Source organism: Rhyacophila brunnea, unplaced genomic scaffold (genome assembly GCF_057557595.1).
Source record: "Rhyacophila brunnea isolate RB1 unplaced genomic scaffold, BYU_Rbru_1.0 scaffold_23, whole genome shotgun sequence".
Taxonomy (NCBI): Eukaryota; Metazoa; Arthropoda; class Insecta; order Trichoptera; family Rhyacophilidae; genus Rhyacophila; species Rhyacophila brunnea.
In genome coordinates, this window is record NW_028232893.1 from 18339030 (window position 1) to 18365243 (window position 26214).

The following is a 26214-nucleotide window of genomic DNA, read 5'->3' on the forward strand; positions in this document are numbered from 1 at the left end:
TCGGATAACTAATTTCGGTTACTACACAATGTACACAAACTCATCTCTAAATGCTAAACCTGGTAAACATTTCGTGTTTAAAGTAATAGCAAATAACCTACTTCATTTTTTTTAAACATTAGTATTATGGATAATGAGTAAACGGTGGAGTCAAACCGCTGAGAATGCTGGTCAACTGTCAAATCAAAAAAAATAACGATTCTATGTCAAGGGATCCTGACAAGGAGTAAAACACAGATAGTTTCTCACGAATTATGGAGGTAGGTTTTTAAGATTCGACAAAAATAGTGCACACTAAACTTTTACAGTCAAACGTATTTGTTTTCATTAAACAAAGACTACAATGTGTCTATAGTGTTTGTTAGTTTTTTTAAATTCAATTAAACCCTGCCTAATCGAAACCATAGTAGATAGATAATAATAAAAAAATATTCGTTTATCTAATTAAAATATCTAAAATGATGCCATTAAACCACACATAACTTTAGATATTTCATAGATATTACGATTTTGTTAAGCAGGGCTCAATGAATTTAAAAAAACTGACTAATTCTAAATTCAATGAAAACAAATAAGTATAACTGAAAAAGTGTGCACCATTTTTTTTGGATTACCCATAGCATACCTACCTAAACTAGTATGGTTTGGTTTCTTCTTTTTCTTCGACCATGTCCGATCCTAATAAGATCATATGGTCCTCCACAGGGTGTATTATTAGATTTTGTTTTTACGGGAAGTGGATGGCAGCCACTCGCTCAACCTATTAGGCCCATAATCTGACTCATCCACAAATTGAAAAACAATATGTGTACTTGTCAGACCCAGGATTTGAGCCTGGGACCCACGCCACTATAGGCCGACTCTTAAGCCGCGCGGCCGTTGTGGCTTAGGCAGGGTTTAATTGAAAAAAATAAGTATGACTAACAAAGTTTATTATGCACCATTTTTCTATAATCTAAGGCACCATACCTAAGTGTGAAATCTCAACAGCTTACCTCCCCATCTCTCGCCACTGGTTTCTCATATCAAAAGAAAAATTATTGTAACTAAGGGAAAGTATTATGTCAAAACTTCAACCAATTTGGAAGAGTAAAAACACTACCGTTGCTACTAAAATAATATGTTTTACGTTTTGATGTAGGTATTGCCACACCCTTTTTTAGTTTACACTCTGCCATCACATGAATTATTAATCAAGTAAAATCGAATTAATATATTTACCTTGCTTGATGTTACCGCAAATGGTATGTATATCAACAAATCTTTCGCATCATTTGAAATCTGTAAATAAGAAAAAAATAGATTAAATTATGTAAGTACTTAAACATATTTCCTTTTCCTTAATTTAATATTATTAATAGAAAAATAGTAAAGGTACTTAATCAGCTCATATCTAAGAAACACAGGTGCAAAATAAAATCCCATTTACATTAAAAATAATACATATTTCAAAAACATGTATCCCACAATATGGTATTTAGGTGCAAGTAAGTATAATTTATTGTATCCATTTAATTAAGAATTAGGATTTAATTAAAATACATGCGATTGTAAAACTGGCAGAGTCAATTATTGATAAAAAGTGACAAAGAAAAAAATCAAGAACTGGACGCATATTAATTATGTAACTAGAAAAAATTACCAGGTGGCAGTGTCACCTGTCAACATTCTCGTCGCTGCTCTCAATAATATTCTTCTTCTTCTTACACCCTATCACGTCCCAACATTGGAGCATAGGGCAAGCACAAGTTGGTGCCACTTCCCTCGGTCCATCGCTAACTCCTGCGCCTCCCACCATGTCAGACTTGCAGCACGTAGGTCGCTTTTGTAGCACCACTACAGGGTGCGGGAGGGCCGGCCACGGCGACGGAACCCCTGAGGCTGTGCCACAAGGGTACGAAGTACCGCACTCTTTGGCGACATCCGGAATACGTGTCCCAGCCACGTGAATCGTCTCTTCGTGATAACTTCAGTCACCGAAGGCTGCTGTGTCTGCTCGCAAACTCGGGTGTTTGTAACGCGGTCGTACCAATGTACCCCTAAGATTCGGCGGAGACATCGATTCTCATAGCTCAAAAGTCGAGACTCTTGAAGCTTAGTAAGATGCCATGTCTCACAGCCATACAGGAGCACATGTAGCACGTACGCGTTAAACGTTAAACAAACGACATTTGGTCCTCACAGAATACAGCCTTGACCTCCATGCGACTCCAAGTTGTGACTCAATAATATTATTTAGCTAATAATAATAGTATTTTTAAAAGCAGTATAATGCAACGATGTTCATTGGTACTAAAGAACACGCCGATTTGAATACCAATTAATATTGAATGGTAGGTATAGAGCAACAAAGACGCAAACGTGCGTACAGAGCACAATAAATTAAAATTTACTGCAATTAAATCTGTAAAGCCAAATATTTACTTACAGCTAATTTATTCATTACTTATATTAATCTCTTTCACTTTCTTATATATATTTTTACGCCTGCATATTTATGTAAGAATATTAAAATTTACTTTTGATGTCTTTGTAACAATAACATTACATAAGTATGATTCTACCTCCAAAAAAAAATGTCCCAAATTCTTAATTCAAAATCTTATTGTCTTTTAACATTTATAATTACTTGTGACTTCCTCTATTACCGCGGATGGTACAGTTATCACTCTAAAATAATCTCAATAATTACACCCGAAATTAACAAATATTTTAAGTTTTAATGCGTATCAGAATTTTAGTACAAGGTCAAAAATATGTAAAGACAAGAGAAATATGTGATATCATCTTCTCTACATGAAAAAAATATTTAAATATGGAAAACAGGTTGGATAGCATTACATCATACGTTTATTATTAAGACAATATTTCTTTCTTTTGAATGAATCCTGTTTTATACAATATATAAATAATAATCATTTGAAATATAACATAACATTTTAATAAATATAGTGGAGGAGTGTGACTTTTGGAATGAGACACGCGATGGACACCATAAAAATAGTGCTGTACACTTGTCAGACATATTTACGAGGCTTGAGGTGATAATATGATATTACACGTCAGGCTAATAATGCCGTGGGTCCTGGGTTCGAATCCTGAGTCTAGGAAAAATGACAATGTGTGAGGATGGACCTAATAGGTAACATAAATTTCTCATAAGAACAAAAAAAAACTGTTAAGAAACCTCTTCATGAGGTGGGCCAGATCCACAGAGGATTGTAGAGCCAATATAAGAAAAAGATAATAATTATTTGATATATTTTATAAACAGTTTCACACTAATGACAGCGTATAGTAAATAACATATTAAATATTAAGTTAGTTATTTTTTTGCTTAAATGCTGCTAATAAAAAGTTTTTAACTGTAGTAGAATTTGACGATCTGCTTTAATAATTTTCCAGTAGACGTCACCTTGTATTCCATACAAAAACTGTGTATGTGCACATTTAATACATCTACGAAGTTGAATAATATTATAATGTACATATTATTTTAATAAATACATCATTAATATTTTCTTCAGATTCGGCATCTATTTTGTAGTACTTCAAAAATGGTCCTCGTAAGCTAGTGCGTAAGCCGCTGGCCTCTCACTCGGGGGTTCCAAGTTTAATTTCCGATGTGATTTTCTCAAAGGCTTGGTGTTTGCGATTGTTTCACTTATAATACTAACTACACCACTGTCATTATGCCTGATGTCCTGTTGTAGTGTTATAAAGAATATATATTATAATATCTATGCACTGTTTATATACTTTTTTCAATCATGTCCTATCCTAATAAGATAATATGGGCCTCAACAGTGTGGAGGTTTGTATTAACAGATTTTGTTTTTACGAAAAATGACTGTCAGCCACTTGTTCAACCTATTAGGTCCTTACCCTGACTAAAACACAAATTGAAAGACAATATGTGTATTCGCCAGACCTAGGATTCGAACCTGGGACCCACGACGCGATAATTATGCCAACGCTTAAGCCGCGCGGCCATCGTGGGCTGATATTTACCAATTATGAAATTGTCTTATTTTACATGTAGCATTGGAAACGTCAAATAATGACAGTGCAATATTACATCATGATGTGTTAATATCATTTCATAAAATGTATAATCCGTCATTAGACGAAGGGCACGGGAAACAAAAGATGGCTGAGAAGACCTTCACTCATCACCGGTCTCTCAAAGATTGATGATGAAGATATCCAAATATTATTCCACCCATCCTCTTTTCAATAATAATCCGCCTTTTATCGGTATGACATCTCACATGAAAGGAAGTTAAGTCATAAACTATATCTATGCACGAATTTTTCATTGTTTAACTTAATCCAACGCAAAATTATTTTAAGAAATCAAAAATCAAGGCTATGAATGATTTATTTTCAATTTTGTTTTATGACCTGACATCTAGCTTATATTATATTTTTTTCAATAATCTTTGTAATGCTGAAAAGACAGTGTTCTTTAAAAATCGTCATTTATTACAACATATAATATAACTTGACAGAAGATTGGGTAGGTACCTACACAGTGGTTTTCAAAGTTTCGAAGCGCTGTTCGACATAGCCTTTTTCACTGCGTCCTAAAAATATCAATAATTACTCGTATCCGGATATTTGTACGTAAACAGTTCACCGCAGGACACTTATTCGCGCGCCGCAGTACGTGAAACATGAGTTCATGTAAAAATTAATCAAATAACAAGTTCTTCGTTGAACATTTCACCGTGAAATACATTTGTACGTATGCTACAACATGTGGAGATGTCTTTACTAGGTTAGGTTAGGTTAGGTTAGGGTTAATCTAATTGGAACAGGACTATTTGCAAACTATCGCCGCGTTTTGTAAGATACGTACAAATTTATTCCACGGTGAAATGTTAAACGAAGAACTCGTTATTTGATAAAATGTTATACGAACTCATGTTTCAGGTACTGCGGCGCACGAATAAGTGTCCCACGATGAACTGTATACGTACAACTTACGTGTATCCATAAATACTAGGATACTTTATCAACTCATATTTACTATACTATAACAACTACCCTGTGACATACGCAGAAAAGTGTCACCCTTAAAGAAGCTCAACATGCTTTCCCTAACTATTTTTAGTATGTGACCATTACCCACTTCTATTACAAAATCTATTACAAGATCTTTTTAATGGAAAACAATAAAGTTTATACATTTACGGAGGACTTGGATACCTGGAAGCTAACAAACCAACTCCGATGAATAAAACGACAAGGCAGCACTTTACTTAACGGCCCACATGCCCAACGTAGGTCAAAATGGAGATTTTATGGTATTTTCAAAGCATTAGCCTGGACATTACTTAAACGTTGAAGATAATGTATTTATATAATTTTGAAGCCTTATCATCCTTTATATTTATTTTAAACATTTGATGACTGCATAAAGTATTTTTATTACATAAAATAGTATTCTTTTAAGCCTCTCGATCTTTCAGAATAATTATAGTCATATTTCAGTACATCCATGTGTTAGAAACCGAACCGAAAAAAGATGTATACATTTTTAGCGATGCGTTCTGTATTTTGTTTTTAAAATTCTATTTTATTGTTTAAATTGTATTTTTTTGAATTATTATTGTTTTTTTTAGTTATTTCTTTTCTATAAAATTATTTTTTGCTTTGTTTTTTTTCTCTACTAAGTTGATTTACCTGTACTTTTTATTCTAAATGTCATGTTGTGAACGTCTTGAATTAATAACTTATTATGTGCTCAATGTGTCTTTTTTTAAATAAATAAATAAATATATACAAAGAAGCTTCATTACTTGACCCAATATAAAAAAATGAAAGTGTCAAGAAACCAGCATATTATTAATATATTACTACATGTATCAATAATTAAATCATTTCTGTATTTAACTGGTAGAATCAAAAGCTTTTACACTGGTTATCTGTTTGCAGCTATAAATAATTATGTCTCTGTTCTGACTTGCCGGTTTCCAGTTTTCAACAAAATAGTTGATGACCATGCTTGCAAGATTGTATGCCGGGACAAAGATAAATCTTCAATTTGATAAAAAAAAACGAAACAACTTTTTCTCAATTGTGGTAGCTGGGAACCAGAGCTGTATTTAGCGGGTCTAGGAACATTTATGCCCAACATTCTTCGAACACAATTATTCGTCGAAAAAATACATGTTTATTAAATTTGTGAAAAATGTATGCGTTCCATTAGAATATTTTCGTACAGACTATCAATTTGTAGTATTATGAATACCACATTCTTATTTACGCAATCAAAACTTGGTTTAGATTTCGATGTTTAATAACGATTCGAACATTTTATAATTCACTATAATACCCACGAATACTGGAGCCCAGGCTATTTGATGGATAGCACTATTGAAAAACTGATAAAAACTGATAAAAAATCCAACTGATAATAGTTAATTAAAAGGAGTTTATCTTGATTGTAAGTGGCTTAATATTCAAGGAATTGATGATCTGATACGACTAGATCAGTATCATCATCATCAGCCTGAATCTATCCACTGCTGGATGAAGGCCTCTTCAAGCTGCTTCCACTTCTCTTGGTCCTGTGCATTGCGTTGCCACGTACTTCCGCAAAACTTTATCATTTCATCGATCCAGCGGCCTCTAGGTCTACCTTGTGGACGTTTTGTACTTCTTGGATACCACTGGATGAATAGATTTGTCCCACAATTGTCTCTTCTTCCCAGATAGATGTAGCTTTTCACCTGTTCGAGCTGAGTGCCATTGATGAGGACCTCTTTTTGGCCCGCAAAGCAGTTGAACATGACTTTCACCTCTGTTACATTTATTTTCAAACCTACTTTGTTGCTAACTTCAGCGAGTTCCTGCATTATGCTTTGGAGGTCTTCTGAGTCTTGCGAGAAAATTACTATGTCATCGGCAAAGCATAGATGACTAAAGTATTCTCCATTTATGGGGATCCCTTTGTCATTCCACTCAAGTTGCCTAAATAAGTCTTCAAGGGTAGCTGTAAATAGTTTAGGTGTGATTGTATCACCTTGTCGGACTCCTTTACTGATAGGAAATCTGAGATATATCTTTTCTGATAGGAGATCAGTATAAGAAGATGTATTGAGAGTTGATCACTAACCCTCGCTGAAGACAGCACGAAAAGAAGAAGATGAAATCCGACAAACACGCCATCACATATGAAGCAATACTCTTGCAAAGTTTAAATACATACTGTTTATTATATACGTATTCGAAGAAGCGAGTTTACAACAGAGAATAAATGCTCATTTAGACGTGTCACTGCGGATGATCATCCGCAGTTAATTGAATGCAATAATTCATTTTTTATTTACACGTATCACCAAAAGTTAAATACTCAATGCATTCCAAAATGGCGTCAAGTAAAATTCCAGTTCAGGTTAGAATTCAAACAATTTATGATTATTTGCTATATGAATGCAGAAATTTCATCGAGACAAAGAGGAATAGGTAAAGAGTCTTTGGTGGATAAAACCATGAGTAATGAGACGTATTATCATGAGGAATATGATGACAGTATTCAGAGACGCAGTGCGCATGAGTGGCGTGGGTGCGCATTCTCAGCATTTTTGTAATCATCCGTAGTGAAACCCGTAGTTGAACTTCATTCACTTTTAATTCCGGTTGGTCACTTTTGATGATTCGTTGATGAATGGTGCACTGGTGCACTGGGTATGGCAAAATTTATGTTTGCGAGTAATAAAGTGTCACTTAAAAATCAACTATTTGATATTAAATAAATCTCGTGTTGTATAAAATTCCTAAGTTCAACTCTGCGCAAAAGAAAACTCTTGTGGCGTTATCCACAAGGTCTCTGTTCGACTCCTCGTTTTTTTTTAAGTAAATTATTCCGTCCTTACATAGTATTTCTCTACCAGTCGGTGAAGTAGTCGAACCTACTTCTCGAGGCACTCTGCTCGTGCTCGCCTTCGAAAAAACCTTAATAAGAAATCCATCAAGTACGGAATGGCAGATTAATTAGCATGAACTTGTCATAGCAAAATATTCTTATATACAATGTCATTTCAATATTTAATGAGTGTTTTTTTAAGTATTGGACGTATATTTTATTATGAATACTTAATAAATTCTATAATATTACACTACTGAACACTGGTTCCTCGGGAAAATCAGTTATTCGGATTTGGTGTCCAGATACCGTATATCATCCGAAAATGAAAAATTTTGTTGTATGTCTGCGAGCTAAGTCTGAACAATAGGTAGACTTTGTATGAAAGGTGTTTATGTTAGGCGAATGCGCTCTCTTTATGTATCAATTGCAAAGTTAAATAATGTAAGTCGTGTAGTTTACAAACTAATATATTTTTAGTATGTAATGCTATTTAACAATCAAACTACAAGTAAACATTTTTCACGAACTGTATTATATTATATAATTTCGGTGGATCTATTGATTTTCTTCCGTATTTCCCTTGTATTTCATTTCGGTTTTTATTACGAATTTTATTTAGTCGTGAATTTAATGCTATATGGACATCTGTTTTCCTCTCAACTGCATACATACAATTTTCCGGACACATAACTGTATAATATAAACCCAAACTATGTTCTGTAGAACACTGGTGTTGACTTGATGTTCCAAGAATTTATCAGAAGAATACCCCAGTGTATCTAAGCAAGCTAATATTGTTTTACTTTTGTTTACTACGACATATTTATGTGAAGCAGGATTTTCTTATTATGCTGCAACGAAGTCAAAATCTACGAATACGCTCGACGCCACACCAGATATTATAAGAATTCTATTTTTTAATATTATATTATGCATCATCATATAGCATGTATACAGCAAATCATTGAAAACATTAAAGCCAGGGAACTCAGAAATAATGGAAACTGAAATACCCAACGGGTAAGGCGATAGCAGGTAACCGTCTCGAGTAAGGAAGAATCCGGGCTGTACGTATAATACTGAAAACTGCTCTCGATTTATGCATTTACGCTCATTTAATGTTGGTGTATTACACACACTATTGCACGTGCATAATGCGTGCTTCATTTTCGTAGGACACTCACACATTCAAAAACCCTGCCTCAACGTGCGGCGTATTGAATATAGCCTATCGGTATTCTATTAATTATCTGTTCTGTGATTAAAGCCTTCATTCAATTATATTTTTTAAATAAATATTTTTTTTCTCATTTTTTTATTTAAATTTATAATTATGTATTTATTACATACCCTGTAAAATAAATAAGGTATTAAAATAAATCCGTTGAAATGTCATGATTTGCAAAATGTTCCATAGCAGAAAAAGTTTGGGAAACCTTAGAAACTAGTATGCCGACATGTTTTTTAACAGTACACTATTTCTATTTTTACAAATCACCTAATGTAGAAGAAGGAAACGCTTAGTATTGAAACGTAAATGGTTATTTCGACTTCGAAATGTCCCACCTTTCTTAAAAGAAGAACAAAAAATTTTTTTTTTAAGATTCACCAAGTTTTTATTGAAGAAAGAGAATGTTGTTTTAATAATAAAAAAGTTATCTTTATGAAGGAAAAAAATTAAATAATTAAGATATTTGAAAATACAAATCCACTCTTTAACGAGATAAAGACACCTTGGCTGTGTTAGGTACCGCATACACTGTCGTTTTTAAAATGTCAAACTAGTTACGATTATCGTACTGTCGAAACCAAACACCGATAATAATTCGATCGTAAAAATATATTTTCTACAAAAATAATTTTGAGATTTTTAAACGAAAAAACCGGTTTTTGCGTCCGATTCGAACTATAACTTTGAGCAGTAGACATTTTGGCACAGTGGGTGTACTATGATGACCGTAATATATATGTAAATATATGAAAATTAATATTATATATTTCAAGTCCACGGTGTTATATTTGAATAATAATTTAAAAATTGACATCATTGTCAGTCGGGGTCGATCTGCTCTGGACAAAGGCCTCTTCTAGCTCTCTCCATTTTTCTTGGTCCCTAAATATTATCTGAATTTAATGAAATCATTGGTTCATGCAGCGGCTATTTGTGCACGGCCACCTTCCATGACTATAAACGTGTCGGAATGAAAAGATTTTAGTGCCACACTTCCTCGTCCTGAAACAAAGCTGCACGGGACTGATGTAGCAACCATGCACCTTGGTGCTTAAAAAAAGAGCTTAGACAAAAAAAAAATGGAATTTTGATATTATGCTCTGCCGTTATTTATCTTAAATGACATTAATTTTAGTATCCTCCGTGGTTACATGTAAATTGTACGCAGTAGTAAAGTTTTTCGTGAGCTTTCTTACCAGAAAGAGATTCCCGTATAGCATTGAGATTTTTTTCAAATACGTGTTCGTGGAGCATTGCAGACTGTACTGTTCCAATTTTATTAAATTCAATAAGAATATTAAGGGCGGACGTGCTCAGCGTGGGTTAAAATGGAGCAATTTTTCTATTTTCAAAGCATGTTTTGAACATGTACCTAACTGAAAAAAAAATCTTTTTTTTTAAACGGTGCATGTTCAAACACGCGCTTTAACACCATTTTACTCCCTACTTCAATTATAGTTTGAGAATTTATGGCTACGGCCGTATGTTGTATTTTAACTACTGGGGAATGCCCAAAGAAATGGCGTATTTCAAAAAATCACTACCTTATTCTTAGGTCAATAATTATTATAAAACAATCATTATTCGTAGAATTTTTATCACACTTGAGTGGTCAAAGACATAGCTTATAATTAGTATCTTTAGAATTATCTTCAAATGTGTTAATCTTGCCGATTTTTTGAATAATTAAATGCCTAATTCTTGTCAAATTTGGGATCACAGAGATTATCAATATAATTTTTTATCGTAAATATTTTACTAAAATTATCTCGTCATAAATTATACTAATTGTTTTATAAATGCGTAAATATGACTATATTCTAAAACATTAGAGCGAGAGGTTTAAAAGAATACTATTTTATGCAATAAAAATACTTTATGCAGTCATCAAATGTTTAAAATAAATATAAAAGATAATAAGGCTTTAAAAAAAATTATATAAATAGATTATCTACAACGTTTAAGGTATGTCCAGGATCATGCTTTGAAAATAGAACAAAAGCTCCATTTTGACCTACGCTGAGCATGTCCCCCCTTAATAATTTTATATTGATTAATCAAATGTTTGATATAAACGCTGTTATTATGATGTGATATTTGATAGGTATGACTGGATTCGAAAACCTATCAGAATTTTATATAAGTATATATGATATGGTTGTATTTCTTATTAACGTACCTACCTATTCTCTTATGTACAAAGGAAAGCCCTTGTATTCCGGTAGTTTTTATTACTTATTTTTAACCGGTTTATTTAGGTAAAGAATTGATTTCAATACTATACGGTCATCTGTTTCCGATACAACACCTCACGATGAACTGTATTACGGCCAACTACATACGGACAAATTTCCGGATACGGTCATCTATACCAGTGTACTGAAACTCTGCCGAAACAGTGGAGTTCAAAGTGATTTAATCTTTTACAATAAAGCCTTGAATATAACAGTAATATTTGTTATAATAAATACTGAATATGTATAAATTTTAATAATATTAGATTCATTGTTATAGAAAAAAACATACCTAATTATGTTTTTTTATTATTGGTAGTTATCTAAATTTTCCATTAGACGCCGTAAACTTTTTAAAGCTTACAAAATATTATCCCTTGTTGCACGCAAGTTGCAAGAACCTTCCTTCTGAATTTACATATTTGGATACCCTCAGAGGATGTTAACAAATAGTAATTCGATATCCAGTGGAAATCATTCACGACCACAAATTTGTGAAGTACTTTTTAGAACATCCCCAATACAACGCTGCAGGGCGCTTCTCCACCGTTACCAACGTCAACATTTATAATAGTATGTATCCGAAAGAACATAGTGTGGACTGATACCAGATAGGAACTTTATCAAAAACGAAGATATATGTTAGTAAGGAAACGCAACAAGCAGTCTTTTGTAACGTCTAAAAACATTTTAGAGAAGTATATGGGCGCCATGGCCAATCATTTCCTGTAATGTATTTACAATTAATATAAATTGATCTACTTACCTATAATATTTCACATTTGAGATTGTTGAAGAGAAAATAACTATATGCCACATAATTCGACACCAAAATTTTTAATAAAACGATTTATTGGTTCTGGAAAATCGACTTGGCTTTTACATAAATATTTTTTAACTTAGTAAATATTATGAAGCAATGATTTAGTCAACATTTCCTCAAAGTATTTATAAGGATGAAGGCTATATCTTAAATTTAGTAAAAAGTAATGTTATCAGTCACATTACTCATAAACTTTACTTTCTAAATAAAGAAATTCTTCAGTTTTAATAATTATTAATATGCTTACTTAATATATTTTTGTCATTTACTGAATTGTTTGGAAAATTAAATGGGGTTTTATATTATTAAATACGCTAGACACCACCGTTATATAAAGTAATCTATATTTCATTTAAAAAGATATGTTTTGTGGATACATTTTGTGAAATTGAATTGTCTCCCATTTGACCATTTTCTGGATCTGATAGTAGGTAAAAATGTGGCCTTGAATCTGGCTCGACCGTGTGCTACAATATTAGGATAAGGTGTCTCGCCCTGGATTGATTATTTTGATATCCTGTTAGACCTCTAAATTCCAGCTACTTGATTCTTGGATAACCTGGAAAGTAACGTGACATGAACAAAAAAGAAGAATTTATCCCACGTGACACGGTAACTGTGATTTACTCATCACATACTAAAGAGGTTAGTATATTTATTCATTCATATTTGGATATCGATTTTAGAATTATATTCGATACTCTGAATAAACTTTGATCGAGTGAGGTACTTGAACGTAAAATTATTATGTCTATAAAAAATGAGTCCATATATTTTTAGTGAGGTTATTCTGACCTCGATTTGACGTTTCGGGACCCGCGGCCACCAGATTGCGTCCGCTTCAATGCAGTGGATGACAACAATCAAAAATATCTAAAACCACCATAATAATATATACATACTTACACATAATAAATTATAAAACAATATTATTTATTTTCATTGTTATTAAGTGGATAATATGTTAATTCTCTTATTTGCTTATACGTATAACTTTATTCTTAATTATTATACTTACATTTTTATACTATGAAGATTGTTGGTGATGTTCACAATATGACAAGAACGCATAAAGAAAAATAAATAAAACGATTAAAACAGTGAATTTATAAATGAATATTTAAATAATTACAAGATAAAAAGAACTTTTTATGTACAACGTTTTTTAATTTTCTGTTGAATATTATGCTCAACATGCTCAAACTTGTACTTGATTGGTACAATATATTGGTGATAAAAAAACAAACAAACAAAATATAGAATACTGAAATGTCATTTTGATATTTTATTTTGATTTCCATAGTAACGCACGTATATATTAATATTAATAATTTAGTTGCTAGGACTACCCCCTTAGCAACCAATAATAGTCTTTTACTTTTTACGGATTTTTCTGAAATAACTTTTCATACAAAACAGAATTAACTGAAAATGAATTCAATTCTGCTTAAAGATGGCTAAAAGTATTAAAAGAATGAATTGGCATCATGTTCTGATATATTCTAAAAGTTTCAAATGTATAGCTAGTCGGAAAGTTAGTTAAAAATCGATTTCAAGATTTTTACTGGACAAACAACCACCGGACAAACAAGATTACGAGCTAATAATAACGTTGGAAAAAATCAAAATGAATGAATAGAATATCAGGAAGTTTACAGAATGAGATGATAACGTAACCTATTTTAGGAATAAACTACTAACTACTAAAGCTAAACTCACCTTACCCAAATAGATATAATATATCGATTTCCAATACAATTTCCTTAAACACATTTATTCCTTTACAATATTAAGATGACAAGCAACAGGTTAGTCCTGCTTCCTGCACCTTAAGAGAATAATCAACTGATGATCCCACATGTGTCGCGAAAAACACGTGGTCAAATAAATATGTATTTTATCTTATAAACTACATTATGTAGGAATGTGAGCTAAAAGCTATAATATTTTATATAATAATATTTTTGTGGCATAATACAAAAAAAAAAAACAATTTAAAAAGTTATGTGTTATTTCTAATAGAATGTGAACTATTTTGTTTTGAGAATAAAAATATATTCTCTGTAAAAACATTATACAATAATTACAAGATTAAAAAAACTTTTTATTTACAACGTTTTTAAATTTTCTGTTGAATCATATAAACTTGACTTGACTAGCTTAAACTATCAAAAAAATTTGTACTTGATAAAAATAATACTGAAATGTCATTTTGACATTCATATTGATTTCCATTGTAACGCACGTATATATTCATAATTTAGTTGCTAGGACCCCAGACCCCTAGCAACCAATAATAGTGGATTGCATTACGGATTTCTTCCGAAATAATTTTTCATACAAAATAGAATTAACTGAAAATTAATTCAATTCTACTGAAAGATGGCTAAAAGTATTAAAAAAATGCATTGTCATCATGTTCTGGTATATTCTAAAAGTTTCAAATGTCTAGCTAGTCGGGAAGTTAGCTAAAATCGATTGCAAGATTTGTACTGAACAACGAACCACCGGACAAATAAGAATACGAGCTAAGAAAAACGTTGTAAAAATCGGTAATTTTCGACAAATTTATTTTTACGTATGGGTTTAAAAAGTGACGTAATTTAAACAGAGGGATTAAAAATTTTCTGACATCAATTGAATAATATCTGTCCGAACGAAACTGGTATTGGGTATGTAGTAATATTTTGTGAAATAAATACAGTCGTGGGTTTCCTGCCAAAAGTTGGTAAGTCTTGAAATCATGTTATGGATTGTAATTTGAAAGTTTGACATACCCTCTAAAATCAGGCACAATGTTAATTTCTTTGTGCTATATGTGCATATTCTATATATCGAATGGCTTTGGTTTTTTTTTCTAGCATAAATATTTATATAACATAGACACATAATCCGCTGTTAACTCTAAATACCTAAATTAACTACTTACCAATTTTCGGCAGAAATCACGAAATAAAGATTTTAAAAAGATATTTGTTACCTATATCCAATAGTTACTTTCAGGAAGACTATTATGTCTTCACAAGATGTCTCGTATGCGATAAGTTTCATAATGCTGTGTCACCATAAAGGTTGATTTATTTTTTACAACGTTTTTATTAGCTCGTATTCTTGTTTTCCCGGTGGTTGTTTGTCCAGTACAAATCTTGCAATCGATTTTTAACTAACTTCCCGACTAGCTAGACATTTGAAACTTTTAGAATATACCAGAACACGTTGCCAATGCATTCTTTTAATACTTTTTTAGCCATCTTTAAGCAGAATTGAATTCATTTTCAGTTTATTCTGTTTTGTGTGGAAATTTATTTCAGAAAAATCCGTAAAAAGTAAAAGACTATTATTGGTTTCTAAGGGGGTGGTCCTAGTAACTAAATTATTAATCTACGTTACTATGGAAATCAAAATTGCATGTCAAAATGACATTTCAGTGTTCTATATTTGTTTGTTTTTTATTTACTTCATATCAAGTACAAGTTTGAGCATATTGAACATAATAATTCAACAGAAAATTTAAAAACTTATATAAAAAGTTATTTTTATCTTGTAATTATTTTATTAACTATATCGTTTGTGGACGTGATAAATTAGTTAAAATTATAATTGTATTTATCATTGTACTTTAATATCTACATAAACACATACTTTCTTTTCTACTTTCTTGTTATATTGGTTGTTACTTGTAATAAAGTCATTTTTATAATTTATATTTATTATATATTGTGGCGCATTGGCCAATTGCTGTAATGCAATGAAACTCTTTTTCTAAATAAATAAATAAATAAATAAGCAACCGTTAAATTATCATTTCTTAAACAAACCTTTTCGATATCTATCTAAAATCGGTAGCCATTTGAAAAGTGAATCGATGGTTGTTAACCGCTGGCGTATGCTAATAACGATCATCAAGGTATTGGATAGCTGCAAGACGGGTAAACGAGTCAGTGAGCTATTCGGCCAGAGACCGTCTCGCCAGCCTGCCACTTACTGGAACGAGTAAGTGGACGCAAGTGAGAGTTAATCGTTATCACAGAATAATAGGCCACTAACAAGACGTCCTTCCCGTTCACGGGAAATTCACCGCGGCAGATAATTGCACGTACGATTAATTACCCGCGGAAATAATTTACATTCGGAAAATTATGGGATACATAAAATTGTATGGAGGGGGGTTCCTTCCAAAAAAATATTCATAATAGTTGATTATTGATCTTTGAAGGCGGCGGGAGGGGGCAGAGTTAATAAAATGTAGCAGTTGTCACTGACTCCCTCAATTACCCACCCCACTACTTATAACTTCTCGTCGCTGACCCTGCACTTTTCCGAGTACATTCATTATACCCAGACACTCCATATTTTGATTATAATAATGAATACCTGGCATGCACCTATAACTTCAGCTCCGACCTATTCGCATTATCGAATGCGCATGGCCTAACGGTCATAATCATGGCCCCCACAAAGGAGGGGGCTGCCAGGGCTCTAGCCTAAGGGCCCGGGCTTAGAAGGGGCCCGGCGTCGTTGGCGAGTCGACCAGATAAATTAATTTGCTCTGGTAGTAAAAATATTATACTTACTATTTTACTTCCCTAAAGGTTATTACCATTTAAAAAATTATGGTTGTGCAATGCAATTTCTGGTTGTTGTGTGTTGATACTTGACAACTCCATAATTATTCGATGTTCTACAAAATATCGCTAAAAATACAATGAATTTTATTTGACCTCGAACACCATTTGAAAAATGCCACTCTAGAGCGAGAGACTGCCTTTAACCTTAGAGATAGGTAGGGGGCCTGCCAAAGATCCTGGCCTGGGGGGCCGCTTCAGAATGTGGGGCCATGGTCATAATTATCAGGATCGTTAGTGTCCTTTTATGTCGTCCATGCTGCCTGTAACCCTTGACAGAAAAGAAGATGTAATATTCTATTCAACCTAAAGTATAGTAACATTTATCAACATTAAATAGAACTAACGATCTCAGGCGATAATTAAGTACTCGTCACTTGAACTTATCATATTACATTGTATTAGATATAATTATTAGTCGATATCAAACCTTTCAATCAAGTAGTTCCAAATTAATCTTTCAATTAAATACTACCTTGATAAGTAGAAAGACAGTATTTTTAGTTAGCAGGGCAGTATTTAGAGTCATTCCACGCATATTGTGTTTGTTTGAGAAACATAAAACAATTAAATTCTAAATGAACATCTATAACTAAATTAATATTATGTAAATATATACACACTGAAGGTATATTTAGAGATTATGTGAAAACAATCCAATAATTTTACGATATATAAGAGAAAAGGTAGTATAAAACTTGTTTTCTAATTTCGCTAAAACCAAAAACTGTCTTTTAACTTAGGAGGGCAGAATAGTAGTTGTTCCACGCATACTGTGTTTGTCCGAGAATGACGTAAAACTATTAAAAACTAAATTAACATATAAAACTAAATTCATATTATCTAAATAATAATATATACATCCTCAAAATGTAATACAGTGTACATACTGCATACAATAAACAACCATACAAACATATGTACAACTGTAGAACATATAAGATTAAACTTAGTAGTTGGACATCATACCAAATTAAAATACCAAACAACTACAAATGGTAATCGTGACGGAAAATGAACAACTACAAAATAATTTTTATAATATTTTTTTCTCCTGACAACGTGCATTTTTACAACGTTTTTATTAGGTCGTATTCTTATTTGTCCGGTGGTTATTTATCCAGTACAAATCTTGCAATCGAATTTTAACTAACTTTCCGACTAGCTAGACATTTGAAACTTTTAGAATACATCAGAACACGATGCCTATGCATTTTTTAATACTTTTAGCCGTCTTTAAGTAGAATTAAATTCATTTTCAGTTAATTCTGTTTTGTATGAAAAGTTATTTCGGAAGAAATCCGTAATCCAATCCACTATTATTGGTTGCTAGGGGTCTGGGGTCCTAGCAACTAAATAATTAATATATACGTGCGTTACTATGGAAATCAATATGAATGTCAAAATGACATTTCAGTATTATTTCTATCAAGTACCTACAATTTTTTTTTGATGAATTTGATAAAAACGTTGTATATAAAAAGTTCTTTTTATCTTGTAAATATTTTGTGTTCAGCCACAGGATTGATCCCGCGATTCACGGTTCCAGATAATATAATCACTGAAAGTAATGAGCTAATAATACTTATATATTATAGCTTATAACAATCTGACTAATGTGTCTCATTGTCATGTTATCCGAAAAATCCATATAGTGCAGGATCCCATAGACTTTTCGTATACATAATATGCGGAACGCATTCTGACAATTATATATTCTGACATGCATTCTGACATGCATTCTGACAATTCTATAATTTATGTTCCATTATTTATATTAAAAGTAACGTGGACAATAACGTATTAAATAGAGTACCTATGACAAAACGCATGCATTATAAATTCCGTAGCGCAAAGGCATCGAACCCTAGCCCCGACAGATACGATCTGAAGTAAGTTATTCTAATACCATTAGATTTTTTCTGAAAGATGAGCGATTGCGCATTATTTGTCCATTGATATTATCAAGTGTGTGAAGATAAAGTCGTTGATACTTGGATGTTCTAAAGGAGAGCTTATTTATTGATACGAAAATAAATAAATACAATAATAACGATGACAGCGTGAGGTTATAATCGTGGATACGGATGAGATCGATGTGATCAAGAGATTGATTATATTAATGAACTGAGAGACTACGTCGAGTGACGGACTCTTGACGACAGTAGTATGTCGCGTGACGGACTCGATGAGTGAGTGAGGATTTATGGATCGACCTTCTTATTTATACAAATGCAATCCATTTATTACAAGAGACATTACTGCAATTAACAAATCATAACAGACTCTACTGATCTAGTAATGATTGAGGACATGCTGACATTTATTTTTGCTCCATTGTTTTGTTTTGACAACAAAATATACATATTAACGTGTGTCACCCATGCTATGCTGAGTGGTATGATTGCTACATTGGTTATAATTACATATTTACAATAATTTAACTGTAATACGTTTTGGTGAATGAGTACAGAAAAATATATAAAACAACAAACTTATACTTTTCTTAACATAGTTATATCACTAAACTACATGGAATCGTTTTTGGACCTTTGGGTAAAAATTAAATTACACTTATTGGCAGTTATCGCATGAATTTTCAATTTATAATTACAAACCCAGGTGACAGTAGCGTATCTATAACTATTGGAATTAATGCAAACATCATTCCAGACACCCCTAGGTGTTTTTTTTTAAATGCGACCAAAGCCGAAGGACTCTTTTTAAATTTCCAATACTCATTAACTGTCGGACTGATATTTAGAGCCCATTGTCTAGTTGAGCCCCAATGCTTTTTGATGTGCAGTAACGTCCCGTGGAGATAGGTCAAGCGTTGCATAGAGGCGCCACATTATAAAAGGTGGCGAATGAGGGTACAATTACAAATATTACAACTTTTGAGAGTAGAGTAGCGGTTTTCCATGAAGCAGATTAAAAAATAATCCAAACATAAAAATCACGTCAGAATAGTTATTTTTTGTTATTGTATTATCTACCCACTTTGCATTATATTATATTGTAATGGCGGTTTATCACACATTTTCACAAGCGTGCATCTCAACTTGTCGGTTTCTCAACTTGGCAACTACCACAGTTTGAGAGAAAGTTTCGTGTAAATGCTCGTAATTTTCAATATGTGTGTATGTCAATTTAAAGATTTGTGATGTACTTCTCTGTGCAAGATACCCTAAAATAAATATTACAATAGGTTTGTAGATACATAACAAATTTGGAGACAGTAAGTGAAAATGAAGAGGTGAAAGAGGTGAAAATCTGCTTAAGGGTGGTACTTTGCATATGGACGTCAATGGAGATGAGGTGGTTACAACACTCCACAGGGGGGGGGGTACCATGATATTTTCTAGGGTTCACCATCTACTAAATGATACTAAAAATAACATAGTATTTACTGTGGTGCATTTTGATTTCATCGTCTAATAAAGGCCTTTTCAAACAAAATTTAATATTAAGTAATGTGGCCACTTCACTTATAAAGCCAGTGCTCACCTACGCATCGGAAACCTGGACAAAGACTCTGCAAAATGAACGAGCCCTGAACATCTTTGAAAGAGAAATTTTCCGCCGTTTATATGGACCGATCAGGGATGGCACCAATTGGAGGAGAAGATATAATACTGATCTCTACGGGCTGTACGAAGATTGCAGCGCAGTTCAATCAATTAAGATTGGGAGACTGCGATGGCTAGATCATGTGCAGCGTATGAATGACTATGAACCGGCAAATAGAGTGATGTCCAGCAATCCAATAGGGCGTAGAAGAAGAGGCAGGCCAAAGATTCGTTGGTTGGATGGAGCTGCCAGTGACTGCCGTATTCTGGGGGTACCGAATTGGAAAGCGGCCACACTGGATAGGGACAGGTGGAGAGAGCTGTTGGAGGAGGCCAGGACCCACACCGGGTTGTCGCGCCCCTGATGATGATGAATATGGCCACTTCGGCTAAAAGTATAAATAAATCAACGACGATGATTTTTATTCCAGATGGAGCCTTCTGTTATTTCCGCTGAAACAAGTTCCAGTTTGACATAGTATTAACTATGGATATCTCTAGTATTAATACATTTTATAAGATGTATAAGAATATCGTTATGTTAAGCCAAAGCTCATCTTTATTAAATGGCGCTACAAACACATGTACTTGTAAAGAGCAATGAAAGTGATCTTGGCCGTCTCCTTATAGTAAAATAACACATTTTCTTCATAAGTATTTGAGATTATTTCATAATACATATTATAAATAATGATTTAGATAATATTATTACGTTGTATGAATATGTATATTCATTTGCTAACAAATAACGTATTTCATTTATAATACATTCGATATAGGTATATTAAAAGAAAATATTTGTAGTAGATTTATTAAAGACTTTCTAATTATCTATATTTATGGTTGTAACTAAATAATTAAACCGAAATTCAAAGATGTCAACATTACTCAATGCATGGTTCACAGTTTATCAAAATAATTAATAACATAACAAAGTCGCTTTTAATGATTTCAAATTAAAAATTATTTATTTTTACATATCGTGAACATTACAGATCATAAATTTAAGACGTTCACAATATGACATTTAAAAAACAAGCAGTATCATAAAAATAGTATGAAAAGTAAATTAAAGGGTACAAAAATTATAAAAAAAGAAATATAAAAATATAAAACATGGACGTACACCGAATAGACTACGTAGAACCTATTTTAAGAATTTATAAAACCAACTACACACATTCTCACGTAAGTGGAATATATCAACATCTGAAACGATTTGGTTGAGCACAGTTATTGCCTTCCCAATTGGCATCACCAATGGCAGGTTATTTCTGCTCCTTGGAGGAACAAACAACTGATGCTCCCGATTTCTAAAATAGTTATTAAGGACCCGCGATTCAATTCTACCAAGAATGGCAAATTTCTCATTTACACCAAGTCGAAAAAATTACGTGACCAAATATTGATATCTTCTATCATTGAAACTACAGTATGTAAGCATACCTAAGAGAAAACCGGTTAGATAAAGCCACAGATTGTATCCATATAACCTCAAATAAATGCTAATATTTTTAATGGTTACAATGATAAAAGTATAAAACTCTACAATATTAATTTTTTAAATTAATTGTTCCGTGGCTGCTGTATTATGTTTATTTGAATAAATACACTCCAGTTTATAATACGAGGTAGGGTAGCAGAAGTCGAAAGAAGCTAGCAGAAGCGTAGGTAGGAGAAGATTCTTTTGGCTACACAACCTCCATAAGTGGCATAATCACCAAGACGTTGGTAATCTGACACAACTAGCTCAAGATAAGATGTACCGTAAAATGGTCGTATCAAATGTTCAAAGATTCTTCGAATTGATTTAATCGAGATTCCAAATCCCAGAAAGCGTTATTTATTTTAGGACACATAAAATAAATTTTTGTCATGTTTATAAAAAGCTTCAATTTTTTTGACGCAAATGACGCAACCGATTAGTTTGAAAATTTAAAGCCTCCAAATAGTTATTAAATTAAACAAAAATCTATGTAAATTTTTGCATTTCTCACAATTGAATGTTTTATTTTTTAATAATTTTATTTATTTATTTAAGAAAACAAAACATTGTGGACATACAAAATCTAAATTCAATCCATTGACAACAGAGATGTACATTATAACAAATATTACCCTCACTAGAGAGAAGAAGAGAATATTAATTATAACAATAATAATAAAAAACATACGTAAGTAGGTACAATTTTATACAGAAAAATAAAAATTCGAATACAGAATACATAGGACATCACCGAAAATGTCTACGTCTTTGAGGAGTGCATTGACTAGTCATGCACCCCTCGCTAATGGTGCCTGATAAGCTTGACACGAAGAAACGGTTCCAATCCAGAATAAATCATGGCTGTGACCACGTTGGTAATTGACAGGCAAATTCATATTCTTTAGGACACCAGGATTGGAAACCATAACGCGATAACAGGCAAAAATGTTTCAAGAGCAGAAGAGATCTACGAAATTCAAGAGAGTAAAAAGTAAGCATGCCTTGTAGAAAGGCAGTCAAAAAATAATTATTTGACGAATTATCGAAAGGAAAACAGTTATTTGTCTTAAAATAAATATATCGATGAAATTTCTGGACGCGTTCTAAAATAACCTTATAGGAAACCTCATAAGGACACATCGTTTCAGATGTCGCAGAACAAATGCTGAACTATCATTCAACAATATTAAAATCAGTAACGTCAAGTGAAATTAGGCAAATCATGCGTTGCTAAAAGACATGAAATTAATGCAGTAATTAAAAATATTATAAAACTACATCTTTTATAGTAAATTTGGTGCGTCGTGCCCACAGAACCGAATAATAAATAGAATTCTGATAGACTATACCCAAATACACTACATTTGACGCAGCGTTTTGAATCTGTGAGTGTCCAACAAAAATGAACCACACATTATAGACGTGTAATAGCGTGTATTTACCTTCAAATACGCCAATATTGAATGCGCGTCAATGCATAAAATAAAGCGAAATCAGTTGTTAGTAGTCGACGTATAACGTATTCTTGACACGTGTTTAAGTTTATCCCATATTCTTCCACACTCGAGATCGGTTGCCTGTTACTCCACACCCGTTAGGTATTTCAGTTTCCATGATTACCAGTTCCCTGGTTGTGCCTCTATATTACTAAACAACCACAAACACAAAGAGCACACAGTAATTGTTAACTAAATAAATTTAAATTTACTTTTTGAATATAGTATCGGTATAAAAAATCGAACACCCACAGTGGCCGCGCGGCTTAAGCGTTGGACTATCACGCCGTGGGTCTCAGATTCGAATCCTGGGTCTAACAAGAACACATATTGTTTTTCAATTTGTGTGTGAGTCAGGGTATGGACCTAATAGCTTGAGCAATTGGCTGACATCCATTTCTCGTAAAAAACAAAATCTGTTAATACAAATCTCTACCCTATGGAGGCCCATGTGATGCTATTAGGATCGGACATGGTCGAAAGAATAAAAAATCGACATTTAGGTATTAAATAAAGTATGTAGTAGGTATAATATACATATCTATCGATTTCACATGTGCAAGTTAGTGAAACTTTCATCAATCATTATTGCAAGCTTTCACTTATAACATATGTTGATAATAATAATATATGTAATGACATTTTAAAACCGCAACAATTAATCAAGAATGAAGAAATATAACGCGGACAATGGGTATGTACAGTTTACAATAAATACTTCAACACGGAAAGTTAGCTTAACAGTTAAGTACTGTTTATAAAAATCGAGAATTAAATTCTTGGTCCGGCATTACGGCTAAATAATATTTTCCATTTTCATTTTATAACCATGACGAATAAAAATATTCTAATAGTCATTTTATAAATATTGAACTCATTCAAAATTTACCTATAAACCCCTAAATTCCAAAATGGCGTTGAAAAAAATAGTTTTCTATAATTACCGTATAATTTAACTTCAGTTGAAACTTTGAACTTGAAACTTTCAGTTTGGTCACGTATGTATGTAATCTTGAATAGGTACTAATTCCTAGTTAAATTTGGTATTTTGAAATTGGAAGGTAGAGGTGAATTTAATATTTAAGACGGTCAATAACACCAACATAATATTTGTTATCCGATAGAATTTGCTTTATATGACTACCCATTGGCCGATATAAATAGTCAGTATTATTAATTATTTTAAATAAATTTTATTGTATATAATCTTTCAGTTTAAACTATTATTTTTGAGCACAAAAAGCTACACAAAACCGTCTTATAAAATTTTGTACTGAGTCTACGTTATACAATTAGATACCTATATTAAATGACGTATAAAAAGGTTTTACAATATTATCACTTATGTCGACCCTAAATGAGAAGAGACCTTCTAATCTGTATCTATCTCCGTTGTTACCCTCGTAGCAACTAGAGGTTGTCATCGAGAATCTCATCAAGAGAATTCTCGAGAAATAAACGGAAAGGTGAATCTCGAATTTGGAGAAATTATGTATTTCTCGAAAAATAATCAATGAAATTCTCGAAAAATCGTGAAATCATCAGTAAGAAAGCTGCCTTAAAAAATTGTCGCTAAAAACGCCATTGATTTTTCACGGTATTTTTTTCAATTAAGGTTTAAAATATACTTTTGACTCTCAATTATTAGAGCATTATTTATTATTTTTTTAATTCCTGGGTTAAATAACTTTTTTAACAGAAAGAGTTTATTAAATAAGTATGAGAACTTTCGACTTTGATCCTGAAAGGAATTTTTCTAAGGAATTCCAAAACACCAAAAAATTAACAAGAACTCATTTCATAATAATTCCGTTTTTCTAGAATTCTCGAATCTCAGATAAAGTTGGGAAATCAGAAGCTCAAGTTGAGACCAGGTAAAATAGTCGATTTAGCCCAACTGAAAGCTGGACAAACATAGGTAGCTCTTCCCTTACAATTAACATATTACCATGGCGATACTTCCAGAAGACGTGAATTTGATTTTTCAATCATACATTTCTTCGCTAAATAAGCATGCATAGAGTGTGTTTACGCCATGTTAAAAAAGCTTGATCACCAAAATCATCTGGCCAGTTAAGAACTTGGTAGTCTAGTAAGCAGTCTGCGTACTGGTGTATTGAAGATGATGGCAGTCGAAACCGGGATGACAAAAAAAAATTCAAATGGAAAAGTATAAAACATTATTCAATTAAAATTTTATCGTCATTGTTTTGTATTTTTATTTATCAGTGAAGTCCCGATAAAGGATAAACTGATGAAAATAAATCAGGTTGTTTAGTGTGACGTAACAAAATAATGTAATAAAATTCATTAATTATTTTGCAAGACTTTTTAGGCATATCTAAGTTATGCACTGCTAAAGAGATTTCGTATTTATAATCAATCATTTTAAATGTATGATATTATGAGCTAGTTATAATGAATGGAGTGTTAAATGCGATCGGTTTGCTGCGTTGTTAATTTTCGAATACAATAGCTAGTTAGTAACTACATAGAATACGTAAAACAAAAAAGCATTACTAACAATAATAGGAACAGTCGCCATCTTTTAAAAATGCTTTCTGACAGGGCCGTACTTAAAAAAAAATTGTCAATATTTCGTAATTTTCGAGTCTGATTAGAATAAAATTAATGAATGTTGGCACTAGATTTCAATCCCGCGGTCTTAGGATTCATATTCTTAATCCCGGGATCCTGAAATGTCTTAAGAACAAAATGTGGTTGGGCCAATTATGGTTGCTTTCAGTCCCGGGATCCTGGAATGTCTTAAAAACAAAATATGGTTAGGCCAATTATGGTTGCTTTTCCCACCTACCCCAAATCCCCAGATATTTTCACAAGACCATGCGATCAGCAGTCACGGGTCATGAGTTG

At 32.5% G+C, this 26214-nt stretch overlaps 1 protein-coding gene across 1 annotated transcript in view; it reads right to left on the reverse strand.

Annotated features, from left to right (window-relative positions):
* LOC147069625 (uncharacterized) overlaps window positions 1-26214 on the reverse strand; it is a 174572-nt gene that overhangs the window by 97316 nt on the left and 51042 nt on the right. Inside the window, exon 3 of the mRNA XM_085950384.1 lies at window positions 1222-1281. The gene's annotated coding sequence lies outside the window, so the exon portion shown is untranslated. The remainder of the gene's footprint in view (window positions 1-1221; window positions 1282-26214) is intronic.